The sequence below is a fragment of the Wolffia australiana genome, chromosome 9, assembly GCF_029677425.1.
Source record: "Wolffia australiana isolate 7733 chromosome 9, ASM2967742v1".
Classification (NCBI taxonomy): domain Eukaryota; kingdom Viridiplantae; phylum Streptophyta; class Magnoliopsida; order Alismatales; family Araceae; genus Wolffia; species Wolffia australiana.
The window spans coordinates 1497746-1510000 of NC_135843.1; the positions used below are offsets into that span (position 1 = coordinate 1497746).

The window sequence follows — 12255 nt, forward strand, 5'->3', positions numbered from 1 at the left end:
GATAGACTACTATATTAGTAGCCTACTCACTTTTATTTTATTCAAACCATTTTTAATTTCTGTTTTTATATTGGTTAGTCTATGTTCTTCTGAACATTTGGTCTTTGTCATGAAGAGTCTGTGGATTATTTAGCACGTAATTTTAGACCCCCATTTATTGCTTTATTATTGATCTTTACCATAACTCACTAAACAATCAACAAGAAATTACAACCTCTTCCCTCAGCAATCCCCAAAGACCTCAAACAGAGAAAAATGAAAAAAGAAAACAGGAAACTGATGCACATCCAACCACAAACAACTTACTCAAGCAAAACATTACTTATAAGATTCTCATACATAACACAAAAACAAAATAAGACGAACAACACTGCCTGGCTTATCCGGTATCGCCATCTATACAACAAACGGGAAATTTGATGACTTAAACTTAGTCAGTTCTTAAACATATCAAACTTGATATTCTTATGGACAGCAGCCATAGCAGTAGCCGAAGAACCTGTAGCAGCACCGAGTGCAACAGACTGCGGGATTAACTCTGAAGGCTGAAAAAGGACAGCAGCCAAAGCATATACCATTGCTCTGAGCACAGCAACTGTAGCAGCATCTTCCAGTAGTAGTATTTCCAACGAACTCCGCCACTGGCCGAGCCCCCCAGAAGACTAAGTATAGAAGATAAAATATGTCAGTCTCATTTATACTAAATAATTTATGGACGGATACGAAGATTGCTTAAAGATCTCGAAAAAAAGATAGATATTGTATTAGAAAAAGGATACTAATTGATATAAAGCTAGATAGATAACTTGAAAAGAAAGAAAGTAAGAAGTTGGATGAAGAGATAGCAAGAAAAAACAAGCTTTAATAGAAAGGTTCGATAGATAGAACAATTTAAAAAATCGTGAAAAAAATGGGATTGGACTAATGATAGATAACACGGAAATCAAACTTGAAAAAAAATGGGATTGGTAAGATGAATAGATAGACAAATAGCTAGACTTAGATATATGGACATAGCTAGACGTTGGCTATTAGAAAAGATGAAATTATATCATTGCTAGTTGTTCCGTAAACAACAAGAGGAGAGAGCTGGAGACAGTAAGGGAGAAACAAAGCGAGAGAGAGAGAGAGAGGGTAGCTCACAGGGAGGGAAGAAGAACTTGTTATCCTGCTGTGCAATTGCTGGAGGTGGAAGAGTGAGTGCAGTGAGAAAGAGCAGAGAAAGGAAAGCAAGAGGCCACTGTGCCATATTGTCAGCTCGTCTGCTCAGAATAAGCAGCACAAGGTTGATTTATGGTACTTAAAGCCAAATTTATCTCTGGCTGGTGAGACGTCACATAAGGAAAGCCATGGCGCTTAGATTTGCATACAGTGCTGGTTTTTCTCTCTTATCTGACTGCAGAGAAGAATTTCCATGGTCCAGAAGAGGAACTCTGACGAAACGAGGAAGTTGGGATGATGAATATTTATTATCGTTAGTATTCTTTATTATTTCTTTGCCGACATAATTTATTAGCCAGCTACTTAGTTGCCGATAAACTCAACCATCAACATAAGGGTTTAAAACGATTGAGACTTTGGGTTCTCGCATTCAGTGGGTTTTTCTCAAGCTACTTGACCTCACATACAGGTTGTTTACTTGGCACTTACGTGGATTGATTGTCCTTGTGCTTGGGGAAACTCTCATGAGTGGTGCAAGTCTGATCGGCCATGCAGGATCTGTCGTCATGATATTTTCAGGCCCAAAAAAAGCAAAGTTGAATTTGAGATTATAGTTGATTAATGTTTATTTTGTGGTTCACAAAGAATATTAGTGGGGGAGAGACATGACAGGATATCTCCTTTTTATCCTGCTTTTAGTCTACTCTTGCTGGTTTGATCATATAAATGAGAGCATTAAACTCTTGGGCAGGCCATAAATTTATTATGAATCCTTAAGATAGTTCTATGCTGATATTTCTGTTCGGTCATTTTGACTCAGGAAGAATTATTAATTATTCCTAATGACTTGTCTCATTCAATATTAATCGGCTATTTCATTGTCATCCTCGACATTTTAAAATGACTACATTGGAAGAAGAGACTTCTAGACCAAGGAAGTAACTGAAAAATCCCAAGTATTTCATTTCACTTTTATTTCACTCCTAATGCTTTCATGCCATGCTTAGTCCTACCAGTTACTATCATACCGACTACATATACTAACACAACTGATACTTTTCATGTATCATTATGTTTAGCAGTAGTATGATCTCTGATACTGTGTGTTTATCCAAGTATTTTTCATGTCATTTGAAAATTTCCTAAACCATGACCCAGAATATTTTTTAAAACCATACTTAATTTTTTAAACGTGCCAAGTTTTTTGATTATAAATATTTTGAATATGTCCATACCCATCTCTTCTTCTAACTTTCTGTGTTTAAATGTGTACTTAGTATCATATGATTTATAGTCCACCCTTTTGATACTGCTAAGCTATGCTCACTCTGAGTGTATTCATCTTTTGCAAAGGAGCGAAAGTGTCATAATATCCAGCTCCCTAAACTAGAGGATGTTGTTTTGCAATCAGTCAAGCAGTAAATGTATCAAATTCTTCATTTAAAGATATGTAAAAACTTTCAAAGGTACCATATCAAATCATTTGAAAAGGTGAAATCTTACAGGGATGAATAGCACTTTAAGAATGTATATTACAGAACATTGTATCGGATATGATGACAACCCTCTATAATGTTTTAGTGAGACCGGTGTGCTATATTATCCACATCAAGAAAAGTTGGCAATGGAGTACCTCCGTGTGGCATTAAAAACTGCACTAGCAGAACAGCTCATCTCAGTGGGCCGTAACACTATGACGTACAAGATAGAACCTAGATGGGGACATTAAAGAGCTACTACGTATTGAACTATTGGATGTGACCATCAAGTTCACCCTGCGAGTAAAATGACATTTCTTATTATGAGAACACAAGCAATGTAATTTTCTATAGCAGCTCTTACTTTAATTCAACTCCAATTTTCTCAGTTCTTCAATCATCCTTCTACAAGCAAGTCCTGACCATCAAGCTTCCACAAGCAGTCCAACAAGCAAGGCATCATTCGAAATTTAGCCTTAAGTTTTTGTTTTTCTAGGGTGTAGGACCTGTTTTAAGTTACACATTTTTGTTATATTTTTATGTCAACAAAAATTATCCTGATCAACATGATTGTCGTACCAATCATCTATGGCCATCCTTTACCTTGTTAGTGGTCGTCATCCCCATCATTGACTATCGTCATCCCCCTCACTTAAGGTTTCTTCTTCCCTCATCTAAAGTCCTCCACAATTGTCATTCTTGTTGTCCACACCAGTCATACCCCTCGTCGAGAGGCATTGCCCTTGTAGTCAACAACCACTGTCTGCATCATCAATGATCGTTATCACATCATCCCACTCATCAGTGATTGTCATATCCTTGATGATTTCCATCTCCTTAGCCCACGATCATCATCCCCATAGTCCATGGTGGTCGGTATCCTCAGCTGTCATATCCACATTGTCAATGCACATCATCCCTGACATACATCATTAGTGTCATAATCATATATGGTCATTGTTCCCGTCATCTACAATCATTATCTACGTCCACCAGGATCATCATTCCCATCATCAATGGTCATCATCAGTGACTGCCGTATGCATCATCAACGATCGTCATTCCTGCGGTCAAGGGTTGTCATCAACGATCACTTTTAATGTCATCGCAGGCATTGTTTATGTTGCCAATTATCGTCGTCCCCACTGTTCATGATCTTCATCACCATCGTCTACATTTTGTCATTCTCATTGTCCATATTTTTTCATCCCCATCATTCATGTCTTTCATCCATGTTGTCTGCTGTTTGTAGTACCCGTCATCCATGGTCATTGTATGTATTGTCAACTGCCATTGTCTATGTCGTCAATGATCATAATATTCATCGTTATCCGTCATCATTCCCATTATCAATGGTCATGATCCATGTCACCAACAATCATCATCCCCATCATTGGAAGTCATTGTCTACACCATTAATGATCCCTGTTGTGGTCATCCATGGACATTGTCTACATAATTGACAGTCTTCATACATGTCATCTCTATCTGCAAAGGTCCTCACTTAGTTTGATTTTTTTATTTTTTAAATTATTCATCCATAGTACTGTGGCCCTCAACATCATCAATCATCCTCCATCATCTCTTCTGACATTACCTTCTTCAGTCATTTGTCATCAGCGATGGATGACTAATCACTGATGACTGAAATCAATTTGTTCAGCCATCTATCCATGACTTTCATGATGACCAATGATGAACTTGGAGGAACCCAATGATGGTCTGTTATCTGTCCAAGCCTAGTTCTGATACCATTTTAAAGATATAGAATCATTTGGACGTTGAAGATTTTAAAAAAAATTAATATCATTGCAAAATAATCAAAGAACCTCCAAAGCATCTGAAATCAACATTTAGCAAGTGATGAAGCATTTTTCAAGTTGAAAATATGATAAATTGAAGCTCTCTTAGGAGGCCAAAATTTTGAAAAAAATACTTTTTGGTGATATTTTTTTGGAGTCAACAGAATAAAAGGAAATGTTTCATTGCTAGGGTACTGATAACATGAAAATTACTGGGTTACTTATATGCAATTTACATACTTATATATATATTTTAGTAATTATATGTGTTTGTTATCCAGCTTAAAATGATAAAATCTATTTTTGAAGTCTCTTCTGATTTTTATCAAGTTAATGTTAGGAATTTTACAACAACATATTCTTAAAGAAGTGAATTATCTGATTCCAGATATATTTTTATGAATGTTTTTTGACATTAAATTCATGGAGATATTAATTATTAAGTCAGAATATATTTATTATACATCGTTGTAAAAAGGTACAAATATGGCATCGTAAATTGGGATGCCATAATGCTGAATCATTAAGGAACGCCTTATTTTTTATTCCCAGAGGTGTTGTGGACCAATAGACAAAGGATGGGATTTAAATCACAATAACTCTTATTTGATGATCCATAGAAGAAATGATTGAAAGCACAGTGAAAAAGTCAAAGCTACTGCAGCACACATGGTGAGCACGTGTACCAGCACAATTGATTCAAAGTAGAATAATGCTGACATGGCCGCAGAAACATGTCACCACATCACGCAGCCATTAGATGTATCTTATCTTTTTTCGGGCAAACGGCATGTGTATGCATGTCATTTAATAAAAAAATAAAAAATAAAAAATGGTGATGTGCCGCGCGACAACGTGTTGACATATCACATGATTAAGTAATAAAAAAAGAGACTTCTTGTCTTGTTCCTCTAGACAGGAAGCTTCGAATGTAGCATTTATGAAAGACAAGGGATCCATGCCAATCTTTATAAGAAAGAATATTTCAGATTCAAACTGTCAATGGAAAATGAGCTACCATCATTGTTGATGATGAGGAGAGAGAAAACTGCATGATGAGGATTCCTCCAATCTCAAAAATTCACATCTAAGGATATAGAAGTCAAATCCAGCTGAGATTTTGAGGGTCGCTTCATCTGAACCCCGCTTTCCATCCATGCTCTCTTATTGATAAATAGAGACATAGAGCTCTATAAAATTCATCCTTAAACTTTCTTGCTATATTTTTGGCTGATTGAAAGGTAGTCAGGTTCTAAGATCCGTCAAGCTTATTTGCAAGCTCTCTGATTGATAGCTTGTTTTTTGTATATTGGATGTGTGAGAAGAGGTGACAGAGAACAGGGCAGCTTAGTTTCCCTAGCAAGTCTCCATGGTCCTGGAAAAATGTAAGGATCTATATTTAGTATCCTCTTGTTACATTGACTTTCTCAGCATCAACGTTCAGTTAAAACTATATCACCATCCCGTTCTACCATTAAATTGCCTCTTTCTAACCTTTAATCACACCTTACTCCTCCACATTGTTTTATCTTCTTCATCTGACCTGTTAGCCCCCATACATGACACTTAATTCTCATCATGGCACATCAATCTATAAACATTTTTCTCTTGTTATCGTCAATAATTCCCTTCTCATTCGTTCTTCTGATATCCTTATGATCACTTTCTACCCTCTGTTGTAATGATATTAATTTTATAAGTCATTACCGCCTTCTCAACTTTCATTTTTGCATCTCTCCCTCCCATTTTTATATGTATCTTGTCTCATCTTTTTAATCACCATTTAAAAATATGAAATTCTCTACTGACATTCCCTCTCGTGACAAGCCATACATCACACAAGCTAGAACTATTTAAGTGAGTAGAATTTATATTGTTATAAAATGTTATAAATTAAAACCCGACTACAATTTTTTTATAAACAGTTATACAGTTATAAAAATTTATTACGAGTTTTAAAAAATTTTAAATTTATAAAAAGTTAAACTCCAAAATAGAACAACTAATTAAATCCCTAATTTCGAGTTATCAGGTGACCTAGAAAGCCAAAATGAAAAAGGTTATAAATCATTTGTAAATTATATTAAAAGAAAATAAATTCTGAACTCTCATAATAAATTTAAATCCTTAGCCTGGAAGCTTCCTCTTGAGTCCCCTTCATAAGTCATCTTTACGTCTCACCTTCTTGACCCCTTCCTGTCTACTCTCAGCAACTCTCAACAACATTTGGGCCATGATATCTTTCACCTCATATCTTTTTACACATATTTCTTGAGTCTACAATACAGTTCAAGAAGAAATGATTAAAAATAAAATCTTTTGATGGTCAAACAGGTAGAACAAGCGACCGATCCTTCAAGGACTCCTGAAACCTAAATGAAAGGCATGGGGTCAGAACTCCATTTTAGTTTTCTTTTCAAGGAAATAAATTACAAGTGGCATTTTCCAACGAAGTGCCTTTATACATCTTATAGTGCACATTCAAGATTAAAAGTAAGTCACAATCAGACAAAATACTTATATTCCAAACTAGAAATAAAGATTCCATAAGTTTTTAACTTTTGATGGGGTAAAATTATTTTTCTGGTTTCCCTGATTTATCAAAATGAATTATCATTCTTGTAACTTCAAATTTGAGATGCAAGGTACGATCAAATTAATTCACTAGCGAGTGAGCGGGAGCAACTTCGCTCCCGCTCACTCGCTTCTGCTCCCTCGCGCCTTAGTTTCTTTGACTTTTCTTTCAGTCTTATTTCTTCATTCGCATATTGTTCATTGACTTCTTATGTTCAAAATAACATAACCTTTGTTTGCTTGACTTCGTAACGTTTAGCGATCTGCCACCATTTATATACTTGTCAGTAAACCAAGACTTTATACACTTGGCAGCAGTGCCTTAGTATGGCGTTTGGTCTGTATAAATATAGTCAATGTGTATATAATATCCCAATTCATATCTTATTCTCTTCTGAAATATAGATATTTCTCATTATGAGTACAATCATTCATTTCGCTGAGAAACCCACCATATGGAGATACACAAACCAAGGTCTTGACAAGTGTGTTATAAAAAAGTATCTCTATCGGTCCAGGGAGGAACCATAGTTATTAAATGCACATTCTTCTCAGCACCACCCCAAACCAAATAGGTTAAGGTCAAGTGACTCGTCAGAGTGGTAGGTTTTTACTAGAGAGTGTGGTTTATCCATTTGGAAAGAGTTCTCATTGGAGTAGCCCATAAATTAGAACATTTTATCAGTGTATGATACCATGCTAATTAATAGACTAAAAAACATGAAGGAAGTTTCAATATATTTTTTCATTAAAAATATTATATACATCTCTTGTAAACTTTCAATAGATTAACACTATATTCATAATGATACTCCACTTTTACTAATTTTTTGGTATTTTTTGAAACTTTCCAACATGGTTCCCTTAATGAAATTGTTTTCTATATTAAACTATTGTGCTAAATTCAAAGAGATATTATGTTTCTAAGTCAATATATAATTACAAATAATTCATTCATTCCAGTTTTATTTCACACCCTCCCACGTGGTGCCATTTGATTTACTCAAATGAATACAAATCATATGTTTTGTCTATGAGTATCACAGTTAATCATTTCATAAGGGTTTCATTATGCCATCAAAAAACATGATACCATAATGGCCCAACATTAAATAATGAATCTTTGATTTTAAAAGCAAAGGATATCATGAACTAAAAAAAGGGATTAAAATTACATTGGATGTGATTGAAAAGACTGAGATGGAGGGATGCATGTCAGGGGAATAAAATTACATGTTAGGAGATCTTAACTGAAGAGCTCGGAAAAGAAAAAATAGTGACATGTAAATGTCTCATCGTGCCATTACGTCACACTTGATGTGGTGCACATTGATGTGGTGAGAGAATAAAACACATTGATGTGGTGCACAGTCACCGGTAACTGCGTCACACTTTGAGTGTGTTAATTACGATAATTTAGTCTCAACACAAGATATGTGGTCTGATGTTTCAAGGTAAAAAAAAATGTATAGACATGGTGTGCAGTGATCCACTGCCTATTCATGTAAATAATTAATCAATCATTATTCCTTTTTATTATTTTATCCAAGATGTTTCTCATGTTCTGAAAAAAATATGGATGACTCAAAAGTTTGGCCAATGATTTTCAATGAATCTTGTATAATATTTAGGATACAGAAGTGATGTGGTGGTGGCTCTGATGAGGAGAAGGAATATACTCAGATAAAACCAACTTTCGAGACTCCTTGAAATAAAAATCTTAGTATCTGTTGATCCCAAAGACTCATCGAACATAAATTTTGAGACCAGCTTTTTCATTATACTCTCTATCCATCATTCCCCGTAATGTATAATTAGAATCAATTGTTTCTATAAAATGTATGTTTGGACATATTTCCTATGTTTTTAGGCTATTAAAAGCGAGTGAGTTGAGAGATCCATCAGGGGAAGCAACAAAGAAAGAAAGAGATCACATGGCTCTGAAACTCCCCATAGTGTTGGAGTGACGTGAGTGAAAGATACATATTTTGTGTTATTTGTATGTGTCTTTGAGACATCTTTATAGGGAAATCCATAGAATGTGTGCAATTTAAATACGCCTAATGTTGCTTATCCTATAATTGTGTTTCCTTAAAATGCATTCATCTAACAACCCTCATGAGGTTCTCTCTCTCTTTGTCACTTCAGAAGCTTCTCTGTTCATATCTATAGTTTGAAGAAATGGCTCCAACCACACATATCAAGTGAAAATTTTTGTTATTGATTCACAAAAATTAGAATTTTTGGATTTCATCAACAAACCCTAGCGTAATACCCACATCCTTGACTCTGTTGTCCCAATGACTGTCCCACATCAAACCAGAATGTGAATATTGCTCTCTACATTGTATCTTGATTCCCATTGAGTATTGCATGTTCAAAATGCATATGATTTATAAAATTTCATTACTTGAATTCTGAAGAGCAATTGATTCCGAAATCAATCGATTCCAAAAGCATAAGAAAATTCAGAAAAAATGGACTCTTATTAATTTATCATTGCATCATCTATCATGCCTGTGTAAAGGTAAAAAAAGTATGTTTTTTAATTGTATTACCAACTTAGTTTGTTGTTTACATGAGTATTGAGGGAAAGGTATTGACTTATTCACTTATATCTAAAGAATAAGAAAAATATATATGCATAAATATTCTATAAGAATTTTGGTGAATTTAACAAGCCACGCCACTATATAGTTTCATACTTCAAGACATTCTTTCTTATTTCAGTTACAATACATTTCTTTTACTGATAAATGGCGAGATTTATCACACTTCTAAGAACAAAGAAGGCTAGAGTCCTAGAAGTCATTGCCTCAAGAGTCACAATATACCCATTATCCTCAGCAATTATGAAACCTATTACGACCATATGGTTCATGATAATCAGAGGTAGTGTGAGGTTTTTCAAAAACATGAAAATAGTACTATATTGCTACCCCTATCACTGAGATAAATAATGAATCATAAATTGATTCCAATACCTTTTAGAGTAGTTTAACTCCAATGATGTTGATTATTCATCCATAGCCGCTTGATTTACAGCATTTCAAATTACTGAATTTGTGGCGCATCACTCCAAAAACTTTTCAGTAATAAAACTAAAGTTAAACTGCACCTACTGAAAGGTAACAACCAATAAAAAATTAAATCAGTTATGTGATTTATTTTTAAGTATTATTTCTCAATTGGATAAAATATCAATAAAATTTGAACTAGATTTTGTCCAACTCAACATAAATTCTTAAAAATAAGTAATAATATTGGTTAGAAATATCCATATAGTCCAAATAATAACTACTATATTAGAATGAGAGGATATCACTAGTTAAATGAGATAAATAATATTTGAATAGTAATGCCTAGTATATTTTAATAATGGGATTAATTGATTGGATAATATAATATGATAGATTTGAATATTATGTAAATAGAAAGTATATACTAATTTATAAAAACCATTAATAAAAAATATTAGGAGATTATTTAATGATACAGTTGATGAGATTTTTATAAATTAGCAAAAATATATTTATACATCATAAATAAAATTATTATGGGATACAATTAGATCTTTGAAGAACAGCAAAATATTAAAGACTATATGGAATTGAGATAAGAAAATTGAACATAATATTATATAGTATTTTTCTAATAATTTCAATTTTTGTGCATTATATATATGATTATAAAGAGTAATGAAAATCACTATACAATGTATTCTTTAAATGGAAATATTTCTTAAATATACCTATATGTATAAGGATTTTTTCTAAAAAAGATATGGATCTTTAAAATTTTAGATATTTCAGTTAATATAAAAACTAATAGTTTGAAAACTAGTTTAAATAAAACATACAGCTCCTGAATATTTCTTATTTAAATTGTGTCTCATTTCCCCTAAATCATACAGATTATCTCAACTTAATACTTTACTAAACCACTCGAAGAAGAGTAAATTTTGAGCAAGGAAATTTATTCATAATCAAAATAAAATAATCCTAGAGATTTTATGATTAATCCAAATTTTCTATTTAAAATTATGAAGACCAGGAATCAGAATCTGAAGTTTTCATCCTTCACTAAAATTTTAGACTTCATATAAATATAAATATAATCATAATTAGATATCTAATTAGATATCATATAAATTAGTGTCATAATTGGATATCGTGTGAAAAAAAATGCATCTGCAGTAGTTTTCTCATTTGGAATATTAAAGTCTTGCAAAAATTTTAGACTTCATATAAATATAAAGATAATCATATTAAACTTTTGATTTGTCTAGATGTAGACTTTGCCAATATTTATAACCTTTAATAATATTTATAAAAATACATGCCACTTGTAATAGTCTTAGTTCATATGGAAAACTCTAACAAATGATTCAAATAATAAAAACAGACCGCTCCATTTGTTTCTCTTGTTGCCTAATTTTTAGGGTTTTGTCATGACCCAACATCGTTGAAAAATATAATGGTTTACTCAAGGCTGTGAGAGAGGCGATGATCCCTTCTGAATTAATATCATAGGAGATGGTGATCCAGGTTTTCTTATAATAACAATGACTATAGGAGAAAAGAGATCAGATTTGTTGTCAATATATAATATTGTACTATGTTACTGGATGAAATTAATCTGGGGATAAATATTAATAGTAAATAACCCACTGACTATAAAAAAATTTCAATCATTGATGGACATAGACTCCAGACTCATCATCATATGTATCAAATTCATGAGTATTTTCTTATTCATCCCTCAATCAGCCTCCAATTATTGTGGTTCATTATCCAAGAAGAGTGTAATCATCCCTTTTCTAAAACTGACTTAAAATCCAATGGAACAAATATACTGATTCACTACATCTTGAAAATTTTAGGTAAATATGAAACTTTTTGCTGTTTGATTTTGTATTTATGTATCAAAGAACATCGGTTTTTGGAGTAAGATACGCAATCCAGGAATTAATAATTTATGAAAACAGATTTTAGGTCGCATTCTTTCATATCCTATGCTGGTTTTATCTGATATTCACCTATTTTATTCCCTCAAACCATTTCATTTCTGATGAGTTCCCAACTATTTCATGTATTGGACATGGAAAGACACAACTTAGGAGCTGCTAAAAACAAACTTTCAGATGAGACTTATGCGGCAAGAAAAATGACTTGAATTGGGTCTTTTCAAACCTAAAAAGCCTAAGCAATCGATGATTGCTTCACCTTAAGCAGAATCAA

General features: G+C 33.2%; 1 long non-coding RNA gene across 1 annotated transcript; it reads right to left on the minus strand.

The window, feature by feature from the left end:
* Positions 1-302: 302 nt before the first annotated feature.
* Positions 303-1430, minus strand: LOC144707986 (uncharacterized). Its single transcript, XR_013582611.1, has 2 exons — positions 1144-1430; positions 303-662 (listed from the first exon to the last, which is right to left on the minus strand). It is a non-coding gene; the product is annotated as an uncharacterized LOC144707986 (long non-coding RNA).
* Between the last annotated feature and the right edge of the window lie 10825 nt (positions 1431-12255).